Genomic DNA, 22,672 nt, shown 5'->3' with positions numbered 1-22,672 from the left:
CCCCCTTCTCTCTCTCTCTCTTTCTCTCTCTCTCTCTCTCTCTCTCTCTCTCTCTCTCTCTGTGTGTGTGTGTGTGTGTGTGTGTGTGTACTTATATGTTTATACAGTTGGAAGACAAAGATCAACATAGGGGTCTTCCTCTGTGATAACTCACCTAACTTTTTGAGACAGGTCTCTCATTGAGCCTGGCACTCACCCACTGATTAGACTAGCTGGCCAGTGCACTCTGGACACTTGAGCATCCCTGTCCCTCCAGCTCTAGAGTTAAAGATGCACGCCATCACATCCTGCTTTCACATGGGCACTTGTGGTCTTCAGGTCTTCGGGTTTTCAGGCTTTTTCTGCAGGTACTTTACTGACTGGGCTGGCTCCCCAGCCCACCCTCAGCTAATTTAACTACCACTGCCACAATGAATCGCACTATTCTATGCCTCCATCACCTCCATTGCCACTGTGACCCCTTGTGAGCATTTCCCACAAGACTGTACTCCTGCTAGAGATGCAGGAAAGCTGGTTCCCCCACTGTGTCCCCCTAAACAGAAGTTCTGCAGGGGGCCTGTCCTCCTGTCCTTTTGTGACTTCCCCACCCTCTTGTGAGAAATGGACTCCATTCTCCCTGTCAGACTTGCTGGGTAATTAATGCTCAGAGTAAAATCCTCCGATGCTTCTCTTTAGACCTTACATGGACTCAGTGTAAGGAAGAAGAAGAAAATAGAATTTCGTGAGTTTGTTTCCGTCCTCCTGTGATGTCTCTTTTCTAGAACAAACGATGTCTCCGGCAGATGTTCCCTCACTCTACCCTCCCGCCAGCCCACTCAGTTTCTCGTGCCCACGCCCTTCTACTATTTTCTGGACTATTTACTATGTCGAGCATCTTATTTATAGGAGCAGCCGCCCCAGAAAAGTGAGGCCAGGCATTTAAAACAGCTCTCTCTTCCTAGGACAGAGTTTGTAAAACTCTAGACTCAGCAGGGCTGTTGCCTCAGTCTCGTGTTTTTATGACTTTACAAGAGGAAGGACAGGCCTTCGTGGAGATTCGTGGGGAGGAAGGTGGGGAGGAAGGATGAAGGATGGATGTGCACAGTCAGGACTCACTGAACATACACTTCAACCTGACCTCTTTCTCCCAGGTGGGGCAGTGGTTTAAACTCTTGTTCTGACTTGCCAGCTGTGTAATTATCAGAAAGTCATTCAGTTTCTTCATTTATAATCCAAGGTTTCTGGCTTACCTCACAGAATACATTTAATTTATAGATAGAGACACATGTGTCCCAGGCTGGCTTCAAACTCACTATGTAACCAGAGATAACCTTGAATTCTTGATCCTCCTGCCTCCACCTCCCAAGTGGTGGGATTACACATTGGTACCACCACAACTGGTTTGTGCTGTGCTGTGCTGGGGACCAGGGGTTCATCTGTGGTAGACACACACTCTACCACTGAGCCGTATCCCCAGTCTCCTGATGGGACTCTTGGGAGCTTTAGACAGATTTAACACAGCAACACAACGGCTAACCTGGTACGGTGGCTCATCAATGCTGGGTTCTTTGTGGGGCCTCTTCCAAGAGAAAACTTGCTGAGCTGGAGATCAGCTGTGTTTGTCTGTCTGTCTGTCTTTCTGTCTGTCTTTCAGTATGTATATATGTTGTTTGTGACTGGACCTTGCTGTGTAGCCCAAGCTGGCCTTAAACTCCTGGTCCTCCTGCCTCAGGCTCCTGAGTGCTGAGGTTACAGGAATGCACCACCTTACTTGACTTTATCTGGGATTTTTCTAATAATAATAATAATAATAATAATAATAAAGTCTGCATTGTCTCTTGTTCCCCTGTGTTTCTTTTCCAGTACAAAGTATATTTCAGGAGCTGACTTCCAGCTGTGCCCTCCTGCCTTTCCTGCCTTGTCAGCCTTACTGGAATTTTAAGTTTTCTTAATGTGCTCAATAATCCTATAAGGTGGTAGTGAGACCCAATTTACAGATGAAGAGCCTGTGCTTTTATCTCTTCTGAGAGCAGAAGGATCACACCATGGCCATGGCACATAAAATGCTGCTGCACAAATAGCATTAAGCTTATGCATATATTACATCAAGTTCTGGCAATGTGATTTGTTTTTTACCTACCAACAGCAATTTTATATAGTCCGACCTAACTATAACACTAATGATAACAGTTGTATGTGTATATATACTTTACTGAGCTGAACTAGTCCTAAGAGTCTTGATACTCAATAGATCTTCACACACACTCTGCAGAGTAAGTACTGGAATCAATCCATTTTATAATTAGAAAAGCTTTAACACAGAGAGGTTAGTTATATACTTTGCCTGAGATCACACAGCTGAGGGAGGATAGCAATGGGAATGCAGTGACTGTAATTCCAGAGGCTGCGAAGTCCTCTACAATTTGCTGCATTTCCAGATATCTCCTGAGGAGGCTCCGTGGTGTGTCTTATGATGACCAGAGAGGAGAGATGTACCAGAATGACCACAGGAGTCAAGAGCCTATCACTCCAAGATTATACCCAGTCCTGAGCCCACCCCTTCTAGGTAGATTGACAGCACTCCCTCCAGGAACACAGTGCAGGCAACCCGCCTGCTCTCTCTCTTGAACATTTCATTTTCCTGTCCTCTGTGGCATGACTCTCATAAAACTATTCATTTCTTAATTCTGATGGCAGAAAGGAATTTAATCAAGTTGCTTGAATATGACGCCAGCCTCCCGCTAAGCCAGCTGCCTCCCGAGGGTCGTTGGGGGAGACAACGCCCTGTTAATATTTAGCTCCAACAGCAAACATTATGGCTTTCAATTTAGAAGATTATGCTTCTGGTTAGTTATGTATCACATGTGTGCGCGCGCGCTCGCTGGGCGCCTCATCTCATCAGCGCGGGAGCATTTTGCCAGGGTGATAAAAAATGCCATTTTCTCCGCGAGCCCTTTCCACTCAGTGATCCTGAGAGGTAACATCAGGATCAAAACCATGTTCTGAAAAAATAATTGATCTATTCAGCAGCTCGCAGGCCTGCATTCCAACTGCCCCAAAGAGACACATCCAGGGCGGGGCTGGACTGAGGCCCGGACCCCAGCGGCATGTGCTGTCCGTGGTGCTGAAGCCAGGGTCACTGAAGGGCGCTATCTGCTGGGCTGTTGCTGGAGGCCTTGGGCCCCGGCCCCTGTCATCCATCCTGAAGTTACACTGGCCAGAGGTGCGGCGATCTGAGCCTATTTCTAGGTTTTGGATCTTGCAAGTCTTCTCTCAAGGTCTCTACCCACTCTTAGCTCTCAACCAGTTTGCCAAGCGCCTCCTCTCACGCTTGCTTCATCCCAGAAAGCTCCTCCTTACTGCCCAGCTCAAGGTTTCTTCTTTTTTCTCTTCTTGGTTTCTTCAAGTGGGTGGATCTGAAAAGATGAGACTTCAGAAACGAAGCCCTTCCTCCTTCCCAAAATGTCTCTCTCCTGCTTCCTCCCTCTCTCTGGCCCTCTTCTCTCCCCTTCCTGCCTCTTTCTCCCTCTCCTTCTGCCTCTCCCTTTCCCAAGCATCATCCACTTCCCACAAGCCCTTGCCCCTACCCACTCTGTATCTGTTTCCTGACTTTTTTTTTTTAACCTGGCTTCTCCTTCCCCTTCCATCTTTCCCATCCTCTTCCATTCCCCTACTATCCATAGAGGGCTCTGTCTCTCCCTTGCTGCCTCTCTCATTCTTTCCTTCACCCTTCCTCTCTCTCCGTGTGTGTGTGTGTGTGTGTGTGTGTGTGTGTGTGTGTGTGTGTGTGTGTGTGTGTGTGTGTGTAGCCAAGTGTAGGCATGGGATTTTTATTGCCCACCACCTTATTTTTTTTGAGGCAGGGTCTCTCCTCACTGGACCTGGTGCTCACCCATTGGCTAGACTAGCTGGCCAGTGAACCCAGAGAATCTTCCTGTCTCTTCTTCCTAGAACTGGAATCACATACCACACACACACACACACACACACACGGGTGGGGAGAGGGAGATGGAGAGGGGAGAGGTGGAGGGGAGAGGAGAGGGAAGGAGAGGGAGAGAACATGATTCAAGAGATCCAAACCTGGGTCTCTATGCTTGCACAGTAAGCACTTTACCACTAAGCCATCTTCCGCGCCACCTTCCTTTCTCTCCTTGCCTCTCCTCCTTTGCCTCATTCCCCCTTCATCCTGTCTTCCCCTCCTCTCTTGCTATCTCCACTCACTGTCCTGCCACCATCTCCATCTCTCTCAAGTACCCTGCCTACCTCATCTCTTTCTCTCCTTCCTCCCTTCCATCTGTCCCCAACCTTCCCTCATTGTTTCCATCTGTTCCTTCTATTTCTCTTTGCCCTTTCCCCTTTCCCTCTCCCACTATTTTCTCCCTCCATTCTATTTCCTTCCCTCCTCTCACTAACTCCCTCCTTCTCTCCCCATTTTACTTTCTTCCTCTGCCTTCCTGTTTCCTCATTCCTCCATTTTCCTCCATCATCCCATTTATTGACATTTTTTTAAAAATGAAACTACCTCTATTCCCTGCCTGAAATTTTCCCTCTGTCTCTCTCTCTCACCCAGCCATTCCTCGCTGGTCCCTGCTTTCTGTTTCCTCTCTCTTTTGCTCTCTCCCTCTCTGTGTTCCCTTCCTCCTTCCTTCCAGCTGCCTCCCTCTCTCTGCACACAGCTCTCCTCTTCAGAAGCCCCCAGCTGCCTGGTGAATTCATTTCAGCAGCTATTAGGGATCAGCACCTACCCTGATACTTGGTGGGGAAGATGAGTTTGAGATAAGATGGGCCGTTTCAATCTCAGCACATCTGTAATTGCATTACCATTAAATTGCACCATTTTCCAAAGGTGAGAGCCCAGGGCCCTTGTGCTGAGAGTTTTCTGTGACTCCAGTGCCAAACCCTGCATGCTGTGGCAGCCTTGGGCAGAGGGGAGAGGAGGCATAGCTTGATTTGGCTACCATACTAATCCCCCTTATCTTCAGGGCTTCTTGTTTTCCATTTTATTTCAAAGGTAAAAGGACTCCTGGGAATCATTATCCTAAACCCCCTCATCTCCCAGATAAGGCATCGTCAATTCTGAGAGAGAAAGGAAGGGAGTAACCCAGGGCCACACAGGCACAGGCTAAAGAGATGCCCCAGTCTGTAGCCTTCCTGGAAGTTAGGACCATGACAGACAGAAGAGGGAGGGACAAAACTAAAATGTGGTATTTTCAGGTCCCCAGAGTGGTATCCTTGGTGTACCACCCAAGAACCTGCCACACCTGGAAGATGGGAAACACCATGACTTCTTTGGTTCATAAGCTTTTGCCAGGGACACAAGAACAGGATTCAAGCCCGAGGACAGAAACACAGCTTGCAAGGGCTGGATTGGGACCCCACAGGAATGCTCTGGACAGATGGGATGAGTAGAACAGATGGGGACTGTTTCCAGACAGGTCCTGGTGGAGCAACCAGAAACCCTGTAGAGGGACAGCAGCATATCCACTGAGGGATGGAAACAGGGGCCTGTGTGCAAACTCCAGGCTAGACTCCACCCAGCTTCAGACAGCCAGAGACAGGGTCAGGGAGGAAGTAGGCATGATGAAGACTGGAAAAATGGAGGCCTGGCTGGGCTGGAGCCTGGAGGCAGAGGAGGTGAGGTATAGGTGCCAGACGGTGGGGTTCAGAGGGAGAAGCATGGACATCAGACAGGGGTTCAGGCTGGAATTCCAGAGATAAGCAGATGTGATTCAGTTGGCTGAATGTTTGCCTAGCATACAAAACCCCTAGGTTATCCCCAGGTGTGGTAACACACACCTGTAATCCCAGCACTTAGGAAGAAGATGAAGGAGGACCAGAAGAAGTTCTAGGTCATCCTTAGCTACATAGTAACTTCAAAGCCAGCCCAGGCAACATGAGAGATCCTATTGCAAAAACAAAACAAAACAAAACAAAACAAAACAAAAACCTAGAGAGGATCATCACTAGCCTATAGCTACAGCACTGAGCAAAAACCCAAGAGTCCAGAGATAGTGTCGTAGGTCCAGAGTCTGTCCCTGATATCTGTTTTCCTTTGTTGGTACCTAGTTCTGCTTCAAGAGAAGAATAGATACAGGGTTGGTCCCCTGGGATGGTCCAGCACTGAGGGACCATTCCTACTGCCCACGAATGGCAAGCAGACTAGGAAGTCTGGGTTTGAAACCAGAGCAGAGGGAGGGAGACTGTGGCACTGGAGTCTCTTGAAGGGCCTAGAAGACCAGTGATGCCCATCCCCAGACTCCAGTCCAGCAACAGCAGGAACCTAAACAGATAGGTGAAGCAGATGTAGTCCTCTCATGGCTGTGAAGCTAGCAAGCAAACAAACAGCTGCCAAATGCAGCTCAGCATCCCAGGGTCAGCTTGCTGCAGTATCTACACCTGCTTTGGCAAAGCCGTTGCTTTGAAGCCCAGCCGGATGCTGAGAGCATGTGTGGTACCCAGGGATGAGATAGGAGGGTTTAATGATGTGAAATAGCTCAGTGTGTAATCTGGGTGCACTACAAGGGCTGCTGAGAGCCTCTAAAAGCTTCCAGGGCCGGCCCACCTCTGAGGCTGGCCCATTATGTTGTTTGTGATCAGCACCCGCTGGCCTCAGCTCCAGCTATCCATCTTGCTGCCTTCCCCAACTCCAGGGGCCCACATGGCACCCCCGCTCTCAGTCAGTGGGTGTAGATCCCAATGCCCCCACGATTCTTATATAAATCAATTAGGATAAATGAACTGAGCCATGTGTGAGGCCCTGCTCTGTTGCATGTCTTCTGAACTATTCATTCTCCCAAGAAAATTAATTACAGGTGCCCCTTGCTAATGCTCTTTTAATGGAATCTGATATTTACACTTAAGAGGAGCAGGTGTCAGTGATTGGGATTTAGATATCTGTTACAAACATCCCAAATCAGAGATGATGAGAGCAGATAACCTCAAGACAGACCTGTTGAGACAGACGTCAGCAATAATGCAGAAGCCTACAGAACCTTGCAGAGTCCAGTTGGAACCTAATGAATGTATGCACTGAATGTATATACTTTTCATCCTATGTAAATGGGCCTTCATAGGACTGGAAGCAAAGGAGGAATGAGGAGATTTTACTGCCCTTAAGTATGAAAACTGTGAATAGAAAGGGCTTATTTGATTCATAATCATATTACTAGACATATAACATCCTAGCAAAGGAGGAGTGGTCTTCTTGTCCTAGACAGCCCAGTTCAGTGGCGAAGTCATATTTCTCAAGTGATGTTGACCAGCTTGGGGGATGTGAAGTGCACAAGAGTGAAGAGAAGCTGGAAAACTGAATCTCAGGAGGGGAAAATTCAAGGGCTGGGGTGGCTGAGCAGGTAAAGCTCAGCAGTATTCTTTGTCTGAAGCAAGGGCTCACAGTCCTCAAAACATCCTAGAACTCCAAAAACTTCACCTATCTTCCTCTGAAATTCTGATTCTGTTGATCCAGAGTGGAGCAAGCATCAGTATTCTCTAGAAACTATAGGTGATAGGGTACCAAAATGAATAGCTTAGGGGCACGACATGGTGAGGAAGGAGTCTGCTCTCATTGTGTAATGATGGAGAACAGGGTGCATGTGAGAACAGCTTTTAACCCTGCATGTTGCAGCTTGCTGGTGGTAGTCCATCAGTGTGATAATGGAGTGGGATGGAGGAATGCTTTGGGCCAGGGGCCTACTCCTCCACCAGGACTTTAGTAGAAGAGGTACAGAGACACCGAGAGATAGGGCAGCCAGTGATACCCACCAGAATGGACACAGTTTGCAAGCAACTCTGTTAGTTTGCTGAAGCTTTGTAAAAAAGAACCTAGAGAGATCCCCCACAGTCTCAGGACCCTCCCCGCAGGAGGGAATCAGGAGGGTCTCCAGGACAGAAACCACTCAGGGATACAGGCTGAGGCAGCTCCTCTTGGGCACATCAAGGGAGAGGCAAGGTCCCAGCACCGGAAGGAAGCACTGGAAGGGTCACCTACTAGAAGGAGTTTTGAGAAACATTGCCAGGACAGGGGCACCTGGAAGAACACGGCCAAGAGCCAGGTGCCTGCTCTGGACTGGAATATCAGTTCTGGAATATCAGAATCAGAACCAAAAGCCCTTCTGACTGGGAATGTGTGGTGGTCCTTGGGGGGGAGTGTGAAGCAAGAGGACCCTGAAGCCTGCTGTATTTGTTGCTTTCTATTGCTATGATAAGATACCATGCACAAGAAAACATATATCAAAAAAAAAAAAAAAAAGTCTATTTGGAGTTTACAGTTTCAGAGGGTCAGAGTCCACAATGGTAGAAGTGAGATAGCAGGTATCTAGAGCAGCAACTGAAAGCTCGCTCACATCTCGAGCCACAACCAGGAGACAGAGAGCACAAGGGGAGCGACATTCACCTTTCGAAACCTCAAAGCCTACCCCATCACACCTCTTCCAACCCAACCACACCTCCTAATCTTTCGCAAACAATTCTGCCAACTGGAGATCAAGTATTCAAACCTATAAGCCGATGAGAGCCATTCTTGTCCAAACCCCGACACCTGCTGAGGCCAGGCCCTGTGCAATGGCTTCAGAGTCTCCTCAGATGAACTCACTCATTGCTCACAACCTGCAAGTCACACCGGGTCTACTTCCTGTTAGCATTTCGAAGCTTCAGCCAATTCAAATATTTCAGCCTTTTCCACCAGAGCCACAGTCTCCCCATGTTTGGCCCTGAATGTCAAACCATGAGTAGGGTGCCCTTGAATCACAAAGAAGTTTGATCTTGATTTGACACAGAAGAGAAAAGGAGAATGGATGCAGCTTGTTCCTATTGCAATCATAACATTTCACGTGCACAGAACATTTCACAGCTGACAAGGAGCTTTGATGCACTTTCCCTCACACAATCCTGTGGCAGAGATAGTGAGTCTCCTTCATAGTTGCGACATTTGAAATTCAGAGTGGTTAGGTCAATTCCCCCAAAGATACACAGCTAGTAAATGAAATAGGATGTGGTACATCAGAGAGATGGTGCACTTACAAGGCCCCAGGCCCCTAGAATTAGTAAAGGCACTGATTGTTCTTCTAGAATCCCCTAAGTGGGCTTGTGCGCTCTCTCCCTCTCTCCCTCTCCCTCTCCCCCCCCTCTCTCTCTGAACCCCACTAATGCCTTCTTTTCTTCCCAGTATGTCTCTATGTCTCATTCCCAGACTTGGCTACTCATAGTATTCATGTTCTATGATGGGCTCAGTCCCCCCATGTCCAGTGCCTAGCAGAGAGCCTGGATCATGAATGGCCTCAGCTGAAGGATTACCTGGGCAGTGCAGCATGGGATATATTCCTGGAGACACCGCTACCTCCCTCAGCTTCTCCAGTGCAAAAGTTTAGACCACAAATTTGAGGGTGGTTGCAATTCTTTCTCCCATCTCTCCTGCGGTGGAGTTAACAGTTGGCTGAGCTACAATATACCAATTGTACAAACTCCCAGGGCATTTTCATATTTCCATCTCCTTATGTATTTCTAGTTGACCAAACTCTTGCAAATTACCATTAAGCACAATCCCATCACCTGGCTCACTGGGCAGGAAGGCAGCAGCCTGGGCTTTAACTCCTGAAGGGCCATGGAGGGCAGAGGCTGGGTTCTAGCCAGGTAGAGAAGGGTACCAGGGGATGGGTGAAGCTTTGCCTCAATCCAAAATGGTCCCCATTTTCCATGACAACTCATGTTTAGCCACCTGATGTCCAACTACTGTATATCGTAAGCTCCTTCTCCCCTGGAATCTTGGGTAATTTCTGTCACCTGTTACTCAAATCAATGGCACAAGAACCCTCCCAAATTCAGCCCCATGCCTAGCAGCAGAAGCAGGAAAGGGAGAAGAGACACTGGTAAGGTGAACTTTAATTCAGAGATGATCCCAATCTGGAGGATATTAAAGCTCTTTATGTCTGATCCAAGAGCTTGCTCATGAGACCCTAGTACCCAGATTCAGAGCATGGCCCCTCACAAGGACTGAAAGCTATGTCTTTAATGAATGGATGAATGAATGGATGGATAGATGGATGGATGGATGGATGGATGAATGAATGAGTTGCAAAGATTATGCACAGCCTCTCACATTTTGGTTCCACAATTTTTGTGACCTTGGACCAGGACCATAGCTACCCTGAATTATAATCTTCTCATCTTTAACGTGAGTGCTGCACTCTGTGTAGGAAGGTATCACATGATTCCCTCCCCCAATTTTTCTGGAGAGAGAGACACCTTGTAGCTGACAGAAACAAGCTGGAACTGTCAAAAGTACATAAAAGAGCTGCATCAATCCTGAAACACCAGTCACAACTCTGTTTATTTGCCAGAGAGGTAAACTCTCCAATTTTTCTTCCCAGAATATATATATATATGCATACCTTTCATTGTCGTTTCTAAGACATCTGTAAACTTCAAATGCCATAGACCTATCTAAGGTGAAAGAAAGGGTGATGTTCAGTGGTGTTCGAGGGAGGGGGAGATGGTGGGCTAGATTTGAGATAGAGACATTAGAGACATGGCATATGCCTCTCCCGGGGGTGTTGCATCAACAAAAGGAACTGGCCTCTATGACATCTTGGCCTCTATGTCATCTTGGCCTCTCTGTTGTCTTGGTCCAGACTGGCTTTAAGAAAACAACATCCACTGTGAGAACATCAGTACTAGGCACCAGCTCCATGCTAAGTCCTCATGAAATCAGCAGTTTCCTACAAAACCAATAGCACTGTGTTCTGGTTGCCAGGGACTCTCATGTCCTCCAGTCCTCTCTTGAACCCTCTGAGTGACTGGGCATGATGACTTGTGTCTGAGGAGAAGAGGGCAAAGGAGACCGCCTGTCAGTTCCATGACTAGATTATAAGAGAGACTACAGTGTCTGTCCTACTTGCATGTGTACATGTGAGACTCTCTCTCTCTTTCTCTCTCTCTCTCTCTCTCTCTCTCTCACCCCCATTTCTCTCACTGACTCTTTCTGCTCTTCTTCTGATAGAGCTTGCTGGAGAGGTTCTTGTCACCAGAAATTGAGGGCAGCCCTGACCAAACAAATGCAGCAGGGACCTGAGACCTGCCTCACAGCCTTTGTGAAGCTAAGTCCTGTGGACTCTTCTCCAGTGTGGCCTCCACTGGGGTAGCAGCTCTGAGAGAGTCCGGCAGGGGGCTTGCCCGAGTTGGGCCCAACCCCAGTCCACAGAAATTAAGGTAACCACTGTGTGTGATTTTTAGCTGCTTAGTATTGAGGATTCTGCTCTGCAGTGTTAAGTAACCAGTACGATTATTACTCACAGTTTGTATATGAGGGAACCAAAATGTCACCGTGCTTGCCTATGTCACACAATGAGCAGGCGAAGGGCTCAGAGTAGAAGTAGAGCTTATGTAACATGTCCAAGACCTCCTCCTTGTGCACTAAGTACCCTGACTTGCTTCTGAGGCGAACAGCAAAGAAGCTATTGGGGAGGGGTGCTTCAAGGCTCTACCCTCTGCCTCACACTATGTCTATCTGCTCCTGCTCCAGGCTGGGCCTTTAATGGATTCGGAGGCTTCCGTTACTTTTAGCAAGAGCCAGTAAAATCCTGGGATTCTAGTGCCATCTAGACCACTATGGATGGACACATGGCCTTCTTCCTCCTTGCCTCGAAAAGATGGTGCATGCAAGAAACAGAGAGAATGAGACAAAGAAGATGGCACAGAGCTGAAGGCCATGTCCTTTGTGAAGAAGCCAGACTCTCTTGGCTCCTGTCCCATCCCAAGCCCTCACTCGCTAGTACTCCTGTCTGGCTCCTGTCCTCATCAGGGCTTCTAAAGGTTTCTAGAGCCATCATGGGCCCCTCTGCCACTCTAGCCTCACCACTTAACTGAATACCTGAACAGAGTAGAAATGCCCTAGCCCTGTTCCCAGCTCCTTTCCCAAGCTTGCCTTTCTCCATGTGGGAGGAGCAGCAGGTCCTGCCTCACTCCTCCTGTGGCGATCCTCCCTGCCTCACTCCTCAGACATTCATTCAAGAAGTTCTTCCCAAGATCAGCCTTCCCAAGAGCCCTCCCAGGCACCTCGGCTTAGGCATTCCCACCCCAGGCAGCTTGGCTGCTCAGCAGACAGTGCAAACAACCCAGCTGGAAACAGCGACTCCCTCTCACCTTGTGATAACATCCCCGACCCGAGTCACCCATCACTTAAGGTCTCCACTACACCCCCCAGAGGTCATCTGTGGGAAGGGGAGACCAGTTTCCCTGGCTCTCCTCCTCCATCCTAGTCCTTTCTGTATCCCGGAGTTGGGGGAGAGGGGGGCTCTCAGTCACTTCCCCTGGGTCAGAGGGGCATGTGTCCCGTAGAGGGCGCTGATGACTGCTACATCTACTTGGAACACCCAGAAGTTGGTGCAGGGTTAAGAGCCCCTTCCTGTAAGCCTCATGATGCTCTGAGCAGCAGGCACATGGCCCAATTCTTTCTTCGAAGGACAGAGAGCTTCCCAGAGCTGGACGAAAGGGGTGGATCCAACACAACCCCACCACCTTCCAGATTGCTCCACCACTGTGTCCTCACCCGCTCCATCTCAGGAAACACTTCTAGGACTCCCACACTCTTGTGCCCTAACTAGAAACTAGATTCTGTCCTCACATGGACCCGGAAGGAACAGGAGCCCCAGGCAGCAGGCTCTGGGCCCCAGTGGCAAAGCCCTTCCAGGAAGCTGGGAGAATCCACTAGGCGTTGCAATGGCATGGGGCCAGAGAGCAGAGGGAGGTCTCAGGACCTCCATCCATCTTTTCCACCTTCCACCTGGCTGCTTCCAACAGGTTCCTGTTTCCACTTCCTAGTGCTGCATTCTCCCTCACAGGCTCTGAATTCCACAGGCAGAGGAACATGAATATTTTAAGGCCCCTGTGGCTTGAGTCACCACAGTTTGGTGGCTACTAATGTTCTGCAGCTGGCCCTGCCCACAGGCCTGCTTAGCATGCAATTAAGATGCAAAATAGCATCCCTCAAAAGCTCCCCTCTGGGCATCTCTGCTTCTCCCTTCAAGGCCCTGGTGGATTAAGAAGCTTCTGGAACAGTGGGGAGGCACTTCTCCCGCTATTTCTACTGGCTCAAGTTCCAGGCTGGGTTTATGAGCTTGGCTCAAGGCCAGCCTAGTTGGGGGGGGTGTGGCAGCCCTTTCGTGGCCACCTCCTCCTGGCTGCTTAGAAGCCATCCTTGTACCACTATACACAGGGGCCAGGAGCAGCATTTAGATTGCATCTCTACCCCCATCTCCACCCACACCAATGCCCACTGGTTTTAGTGTTTGAACTGTGACAGTCACTTCCACACTAGGCTGCCTGGCAGCCCCTGAGACTCCAACCTTCTCTCGTTTCTCCAACCACTGTGGCCTTTCCCAACCCCTCCCACCCTCTAGAAAAGGATAGAGACTGTAGAAGAAGCCTTGTGAGCTATGGGGAGGCTGAGATGACACACCAGGAGGAAAAACCTTCGAGTGAGGTTCAGAACATTCTGACCCAGGCTTTGACTTTCTGCTCCAGGAGGCTCCTGCCTTGCAGGCCCCACAAGTGGTTGAGGCAGAGGCCATGGCTAATCTGGGAGGAAGGGTCATGTGCAGCTAAGCCAGGACCCCTGAGGGCTTGTTCCTGGCTGGTTGCCTTTACCTAAGTGACCTCAGTTGGCCCACAAGGTGCTGTGTTCCACAAGGTGGGAGAGAACAGAATTTGCTGATACCATTGTCTCCTTCTGCCCACCCCACTGTAGCCCCCTTAAAACTCTCTAGCCACAGTGGCAAGCCTCCAGCCCACTGCTGGTTCAGCCCATACCCAGCCCCATCCCTGTGTTCCATCCTCACGGGTGCATGTGCCCTCGGCAATCTACAAGAGAGAAGGTCCAGGAGAAACAGGACAGCAGATGCCCCTACAGTCTCAGCTCAGGAGTCTGCTTTTTGCTCAGTTTGGTTTGATTTGGTTTCTGAAACCAGATCTCATGTAGTCCAGGCCGGCCTCCAACTAGTAGGGCCAGTCTTGAACTCCTGATTCTCCATGCCTCCACCTCACAAGTGCTGAGAGCTCTCCAGGTGGTAGTGGAGTGGCAGTCACACACCCTTTCTAGCATCAGTTATGCATGTCTGCAATGGGCATGTGTTACCAACTTCCGAGTGAGACTGTGAGAGCGCCATGGTCAGTGTCAGTGAGTCAGCAGGGTCTCCTCAGATGCACTGAGATGTGAGGGTGGAGGTCCTTCAGAATATGCACCCCTACCATGACCACCAAGAACTAAAGGTGAGAACATGACTGACTGGCTCAGAACTGGCACTTATGCCACTTGGTGAGCCTCAGTAGGCCAGGAGGGCAGCTCTGAGCCTCAGTATCTATGCCATCCTGGGAGCCCCACTGGCTTTGACTGGGATCCTAACCAGCTCCCCTTCTGCTTCCTAGGAGAACATGATACAGGGGGAGTAAGTATTCTGTGAGTCTCCCAGTGCTACCCACTTCAGTGGCTCCTTGGTTTCCTCCATGGGCTCAGTACCATTCAGAAGGACATTCATGTGACTATTGGAAAGAGCCCAGGTCCAGGGTCAGCCCTATTGCTTCTCAGCGGAATGTCCTCTGAATCAGGGGTGCCTCTTTTAGATGACCAGCCAAGAGAATTGGACAAGTTTATCAAGGTGAAGCCTTTAAATCAGATCCCAGTCCAAAGGTGGTACTCAAACCATGGTAGCAACCACTATCACTGTTCTGTAAGAGTTGTTGTAATGTCATCCTCTGACTTCCAACCCCCCCACACACACACACCTACAAATGCACTCACACAGTACAATGCATACGCAGCAGGGTGCTCCATGGATAGGAGCAGAGATCTGCTAAGGACCCAATGGGGTCCTGAGGTAGCTCAGCACCCTGCCTGGTGCTCTTTTGTGCAGCACTTGCTCAGGCACACTGGCTGTCAGAAAGCCAGGCCTGTTGGCCAGTGCAGTGGCATGGACTGCTCAGTGCCCCCCACCTCATACCCACCTCAGGCAGCCTCACAGACTTCCTCAGGAAGTTTAGATACCAAGTCTGACCTTAGATTCTGTCTTCACACCCAGCACCACCAGCCCCAGCCCGTTTTAAAAACAGGGTCCCATTACCCACAGTTTATTTAGATTTCCTTGGTTTCTCCTAATAGTCCTTTCCACTTTCAAAATCACATTTGCTTATTTAGTTCTCATGTCTTCTTAGGTTCTTCGATCCTCCTGCCTCTACCCCCAGAGTGCTGGGATTGTAGGTGTACTAACACTCCCAGTTTAAACAGTTCTGGAGATCAAACCCAGGGCTTCATGCATGCCATGCATTCGATCAACAGAGCTACAACCCCTTTTGTAACAGTCTTAGATTTATAGGAAAATAGCAAAAATAGGCTTGGTTTCCATGTTCTGCACACTTGGTTAGTCCAATTACAAAATCCCTTGGTGCTTTCTTACAGTCACTGGACTGATATTGACAAATTACCATTAAACAATATCCACAGTTTATTTAGATTTCCTCGGTCTCCCCTAATGCTTCTTTTCACTTTCAAAATCACATTTGCTTATTTGGTTCTCATGTCTTCTTAGGTTCTTCTTGGCTCTGGTAGTTTCTTGGACTGTCCAGGCTAGTTTAATGTCAACTTGACACAAGTTAGAATCATCAGAGCAGAGGGAGCCTCAATTGAAAAAATGTTACCATGAGACTGCGCAGTAGGCAAGCCTGTAGGACCTGTACTTAATTAGTGATTGATGAGAGGGCCCAGCCCATTGTGGGTGGTGCTATCTATCCCTGGGCTGGTGGTCTTGGGATCTATAAGAGAGCAGGCTGAGCAAGCCATGGGGAACAAGCCAGTAAGCAGCACTCCTCTGTGGCTTCTGCATCAGCTCCTGCCTCCAGGTTCCTGCCCTGTTCGAGTTTCTGTCATGAGTTCCTTCAGTGATGGACTACGATGTGGAAGTGTAAGCCAAATAAGCCTTTTCCTCCCCAACTTGCTTTTGTCATGGTGTTTCATCACAGCAATAGTAACCCTAACTAAGTCATGAACTTTTCCCTTCTTATTAATTTGTACTTTGATAGTTTCACGTGTATATATAATACATTCTGGTCACACTCACCCCTCCACTGTCAGTCTCCTCCCACCCCCACCCAGCACTGCCTCACTGGGATGGAACCTTGCCTTGTACCCCCCAGTGCCACTCTACACTTTGCTAGAACCTGAGACCCAAGCCATGTCTCTCGTCTGAGCCTTGCCCACCCTCAGCACCTCTAGCTTCTGCTTCTCCCTGCCCCATGCCTCACAGAAGCACAAGGGTGAACCTGGGCCCCTGCGCAGAACCAGAATGATCCCTCTTTGTAAGAGTGAGACCTGGATGGTTTTCTTCACCTGAGTCTCAATTTCACCATCCATCTCAAGGATGTAAGTATCCCCCATCTTCCAGCCCACTGCAACCCAATGAGCTCTCAAATGCCCACCCCCAGAGATGCAGCTCTCCAAAGTCTCAGTCTTGAAGATGCTGATCTCCCCAAACCCAGCCTTTACCCAGGATATGCAGAAGTTGACTCTGTACACAGCAGGGCCAGGGTCCACAGCCAGCAAGCATCCTTTAGGAATGATGACCAAAAGCTGAAAGGGAGGTGGCCTCTGAAGCTCAATGGGGGAGTCCTAATCTGTGGATGGCTGGTGCCTGCCCCACAGCAGGAATGAACACTCTGGTCATGGCCAACATGTTCCTAGAACACCCAGGGTGTCAAACCTGAGGCTCTGTCTCCTCTTCAGTCACCTCTTGGAAAGCCCTGAGCTACCTCCATCACCCAAGGTCAGCCGTGAGCCAGGGGTGCTGGGCATCTCCATGCTGAACTGTTGCCAATGCCAATCCCAACACTCCTAGTTCCTCTGGCAGAGTGCAAGGAACAGAACCTGTTCTGTGGTCTGGACTGACCGCAGCTGCAACTACAGCTCCTAATGTGATCTCAGGCAAGTGCCTGTGCTCCCTAGCCTCAGTTTCCCCAACTGTAAAAGGACATGTGTCCATACAGACTACATGTGTGGCTAGTGTCACATGTGTGATTTGGGGATAGGGGTGTCCTGGGTTTGGACTTCATGGCCATGTTCAGAAGGTATGCTCAGGAAGTGACCACCTGGGACAGGCCATAGTAGAAAAAGCTGCTCACCCACCTACCAGGCAAGAAGCTGGAGCTGCCCTGGGTTTGAGTCCTAGCTGTCCACTTACTGTGAAACATAAGAAAGAATGTTGTTTTTCCAGCTATGTAATAGAAATACTTGGCACAGTCCCTGGGCTATTTCCCCAGTGGATGCTCATTTTACTTGCCCACGAGGACCAGAGAGGCCTCATTTTAAGACCATCTCATCCCCAGGTATTCCACTTTACCTGAATAGAATCTGCCAGAAGCTGAGCTAGGGGACTCCTATTCACCAGAATGAGAAGAATTTGGATCACTCTGTAGAAACCCTAACAACCTCCTTCCAGAGACTTGGGGTGAGGAGAGCCACTGCCACCATCTAGGAAACTCCCTCACCGCCGGGTTCCAGAGTGTGGCACAGGTCCAGATGTTCCCTCTCAGAAGCTAGCCCTAAGAAAGGGAGCCCTGGAATGGGACCGTCACCCCACATTCTGGGCACAGCTCTGAGCTGCTTTCCACCAGCACCAGCGGGGCTCCCCACCACAGAAACGGCCCCCCGAACGCAGCTGTGCCCCAGCTCCAGGATCCTCATCCTCCTCGCCGCCCTCCAGGATCTGCCACAGCCTCCCTGATTGCTAATTTAGACTTCCCTGCCATCCCACGCAGGGGAATCAGGGGAAATCAAATTACCGAGTTATTCACTCTTTTTGTACAGCTGATGGGCTGATTAGCTGTCAATCAGGGCCAACATTAACATCTGACACTGTGTGCATAACAATTACCAGTCACATTAAGGAAACCTTCCCTTTCTTTCTCTACCGGGAGCATTGGGGAGAGACAGGAGAGGAGGCGGCAGACGAGGCTCCGAAGGGAGAGGGAGGAAATTCAATCAGCATAATTAGCTCAATCAGAAGAGAACATCACTTCACCAGCTGAGCGGAGCCACTGCCGCTGCCAAAGGCCTCGGGCTGACCAGCTGCTATGGAGCATCAGCTCTCCCTGCCCTCCAGCCAGGGTCTGGCTCGCCTGAAGCCTCAGCGCTGGCCAGAGGCCTGCTTCCCCTGCCGTCAGTCAGCCGCTTGGCTCCGCCTTAGACTTGCCTTGCTCCAATCAATTGGGCGCATTCTCGCCTGCCTCTTTCGGATTGGCTCTAATCTTGGAGAATGTAAGGCTCCTGCGTTGGCGGTGTGGATGAGAGAGGGAAGAGTGAAGGCTTTCTTTTGAGGAAGGGACCCTTGCTTCAGACACTTGACAGTCCTAATTATCCAATTAGTCGAAACTAACTTGATATTCACCGGCCTCAGTTTCCCCTCTGTGAAACAAAGCTGTGTCTTGACTCTGTGAGCATCACCCAGAGAAGAATGGAGCTCCATCCAGCAGGTTGTGAGGGGGCAGCAGTTGCTCCCTTGCTGCCTTGTGTGGCCTGAAGCAGACAGACCAGAGTCGGTGCTTGGAGAGAGCCAAGCTCAGGCCGAGGGCCACAAACTGTGCTTGCCCAGGAGCCCAGGCAAGAAACCACCTTGCTTGTTTGCGTTCTTGTCACCAAAAACATCTCAACCTCCTTAATTCAGCTCTGATCCAGTGAGCAAATCCCAGATGTGACTTCCTTTGAGCAAGTGGGGGATGGCAGGAACAGGTATCTGAGCTGCCCTGAGACTAGGATGAGGACGGGGACACAGGACAGTTTTCTGAGCCTAAGATCTTTTTATTTGTGTGTTTGTTCTCTCTCTCTCTCTCTCTCTCTCTCTCTCTCTCTCTCTCTCTCTCTCTCTCTCTGTGTGTGTGTGTGTGTGTGTGTGTGTGTGTAGAAGTCAAGGGGAAAATCTCAAGGTTTACTCTGCAACTTCTACTTTTTAGTAGACAGTATCTCTTTTTGTTCACTGCTCCATACACTAAGCTTGGCTGGCCTGGTAGCTTCTGTGGCATTCTCCTGTCCCTACCCACCCCATCCTGACTTTGGAGCACTGCAATTACAGGCACACTCTATGACTAGCATGTATGTGAGTTATGAGGGTCCTCATCCTCATGTTTGCCCAGCAGCACTGTGTTCCCTGAGCCACACCCAGCCTGTGCCTGTCCGAATCCTGTCTTGGGCTGTGCTGGATATCCAGCCTAATACCTCAGAACAAACAGTATAAAGTCCCCACTCTGTGGCGCCACAACTGTGAAGATGCTACCCAAAAACAAGAAGTAGGCTTGCTTCCAGGAAGGCCTCCACCCTTGACTCGCAGGTGGCCAGCTTCTGTGGGTGCTTGTGTAGCCTTTCCTCTACGCTTACATGCGCCTATCCAGTGCCCTAATCCTCTTCTAATTACATCAGTCCAATTGGATTAGGACCCCCAACAGCTTTATTTCAACTACTACTTAAGACTCTATCTGAAAAGAGGCTCACTCTGACATCCTGAAGACTGGAATTCCAGTTTATTAATCTGTGTGTGTGAGGGGGATTCATGCATAGCACGAAGAGGGGAAATAATAATAGCCATTGGCTTTAGCCTCTACTCTGCATGATGCTAACCTCCCTGCAGGTGCAGGGCTGCAAGCATCCTGGGGGCTCATCACATCCTCCAGGTCTGAATAGAAGCTGGAGGAAGGTGCTAGTCTGGTATCATCACCTCTAAAAGGGGAAAGTAAGGTATGAGGAAGTAAACTAACCTGCCCTCTTATTAACTGCAGATTGGAATCCAGGTACCTGGCTCATCGTCTATACTCTCAGCATCCATAGCATGTGCTGGTCTATGAGGCCCTTGGCAGACTAAACATGGCCAGTCTTGCACAACCTAGGAGCAAGCCATCTCCTGGTGCCCAAAGTCCTGCAACCTCCACTGTGAGGCCATCCCAAACAGCCTGGATGCACCACCTCAGCAGCTCACATGCTGTCCAGACAAGCCTGGACATCAGCCCAGTATCCAGGAGGGTTGTCATATAAGTGCCATGGAATGTGGACTTAGCCCAGGGCTCACCAAATGATGTTAAGTGGAATCCTGAAGGACACATGTCATTAGGGTACCATTCCCATTCTCTCCTCACCCCACACCCCAGCTGAACTTTTCAGGTTTTCCCTAACTAGGCATAGCTAGGGCCACTATAGGCCATGCTAGCTAGTCCTCTGTGGTGCCTCTAAAACAACTGGTTTACTTGCTAAACCCATGTTGATGTTCTACTGTTCTGTGTGGCAGGAACTGGTGGAGGAACTCTCTAGAAATAATCCCTACAGCTAATGGACTGGTAATCTAGTAGGTGTGGACAGATAATGACCAGGTATGGAATAAAGAAATATGTGGCAAATGGCAATCTGTGGGATAATAAAACAAAACCAGGCCATGGGAAGACCTCCCTGAGGAGGTGACATTTGAGCTATGAGATCTGAAAGATAAGAAGGGTCCAACAAAAAAGGGAAAGAACAGGGAGGCAGAGAAAACAGCTGATGCAAAGGCCCTGAGGTACAGTCAAGAGACAAGTGGAGCCGAGGCTGAGGAGACTGGTGGTGACAATGTTCTTGAGCCCCCCCCCCAACCCTCACAGCAAGATAGAAGTCCCTCCTGGTGTCTAATTCAAATCTATGCCACCTCAGCCTAAACCTCTCTTCTTACTCTGTCTTCAGAACAGATAAATCTGGGAGCACTTGGGTGCTCCCCTCATAAGCACTGCCTTGCAAAGTGTCTCTAGGTGGCACTTAAAGGGGTGGCAGGACTCAGGCTGTGAGCCTCCATCAGCTAAGGAAAACTTCCAGTCTCCTGCTTCCAGCTGCCTCCTCGCAAAGGCCATCAGAGCGTGGCAGAGAACATTTCTCGCCACAGTCCCCTCATGTTGCAGCCTAAACACACTCATAAATCGTCGCCTGACCCCAGAAACAAGGCAAGGAGACAGGGGAACCGGCTTCCCCACGCTGGTCTATTTCCCTTTCCTTTCTGCCCAGTCACAAAGCAAAATGAACAGTGCCAAGGATGCAGGGTAGCTGGGCTGGTGTCAATGTCCCCAGCTATGTCCCAAGGGAGCAAGCGTAGAGCATATTGTGGTAGAAGGTAGTCAGAGAACTAAGGAAGCCCAGTCTGAGAGTCCAGCTTTCATCCAGGACCAGCCAGTTGCTCTGCTTGAACACACACTCAGAGGCCAAGATGGGAATCTGCTAGGGTCCAGTAATGAAAGCAGAAACCACCCTGAGTGTTTCACAGGGTTGGCATCTAATGCAAGGGATTGGCTGCCTAGGTGATGGAAGAATTGAGAGGCCAAATTAATGTTGCCCCCAAGTCAACATCAGTGGGAAGGCATCAGCATCCCGGGAAGGGGATGGTTTCACTACAATCCAGGGTCATCCTACATGGAGTCAGACTTGGGACAGGGGAAGCACTATCTGAACCTGAGATCACACGAGGGCATGAAGGAGGTCTCTGCCATCAGAGACTGTCCCAGAAAAGTAGGTGAAAAGTGTCCTGATGTCTCCCTCCCTTCCAGACTCTTGCTAGTGCCTCCTTTGTGACCAGCCTATCCATAAGGGCCCTCCATAAGCTTCTTGGAGGGGATGGGGGAGATGAATAAGGAAGGAATTTGAGTGATCTGCAGACAAATGAGTAGCACAATCACTAAGACTTCACAGGAGGAGAATCTGATAGGAGTTTTAAAGCATGATCAGGAGTTTTCCAGGCAAGAAAGCTAGAAAGTGTCTAAGAAAAACATGGAGGTCAAGGTACACTCAGTTGTCAGGAAGACAGTCTATTCAGCTGCTGGAAACAGAAATGAACAATACACTGGGGACCGTCTTGGGGGTGTTGACTTCAAACTGAACTCAGAAGGGTATGCTTATCCTATAGTGCAGTCAGGACCCCATTGGTTCTTAATTAAATACTGCAATGAAGTTGGGAGAAGAGATGGCAGAGTCTTTAGTGGTCCTAAGTGAGTGATGAGTCAGATGGGGCTGGGGTTGTTTCTATGGAAACTGGAAGGGTGGGGGATGTTCAGGAAAGATAGTTGACTGGCTATGGTGGACAGAGAAAGAAACAATGGCTGTCTTTGGGAGATGTCTAGAAGGATATAGATTCTACTGTTTCCTCTCTATCCTCTTCTTCTACCAGGATGACCTATGAGAGGGGACTGATAGTCACTCTGGCTCCATTGTGTTCAAATCCTTCATCTTCAAATGGACAAAAAAGACATCCCAGGATTAAGACTCTATTTCCCAGCATCCCTTGCAGCTAGATCTGACCATGTTACCCAAATTCTAGATGATGAGTGCAGAATCATGTGACAGCATCATTGAGGAGTCTTCCTTAAAGGCAGTGGGCCAGCATCCTTGGTCCCTTCTTTGTCTCCCCTCCCCCGCCTGCAATCTGGACTAGTAAGTGTTTTGGATGGAGCTTTAATTGCTATTTTAGGTAAAGAAGCCAAAAAAAAAAAAAAACAAAAACAAAAAAACAAAAAAACCCTGAATCCCTGAGGATTTAATAGGATAACATTGACACAAGCTCTTCACTACCCACTTACCTTTTTGTAACCAAATATCCAACACAAGCACCTCAAGAGAGGGGAGGCTTGCCCAGGGACTACAGTCCATCATGGTGGTGAAGAC

The sequence above is a fragment of the Phodopus roborovskii genome, unplaced genomic scaffold (assembly GCF_943737965.1).
Source record: "Phodopus roborovskii unplaced genomic scaffold, PHOROB, whole genome shotgun sequence".
Classification (NCBI taxonomy): Eukaryota; Metazoa; Chordata; class Mammalia; order Rodentia; family Cricetidae; genus Phodopus; species Phodopus roborovskii.
Note: the sequence above shows the minus strand (reverse complement) of the source record.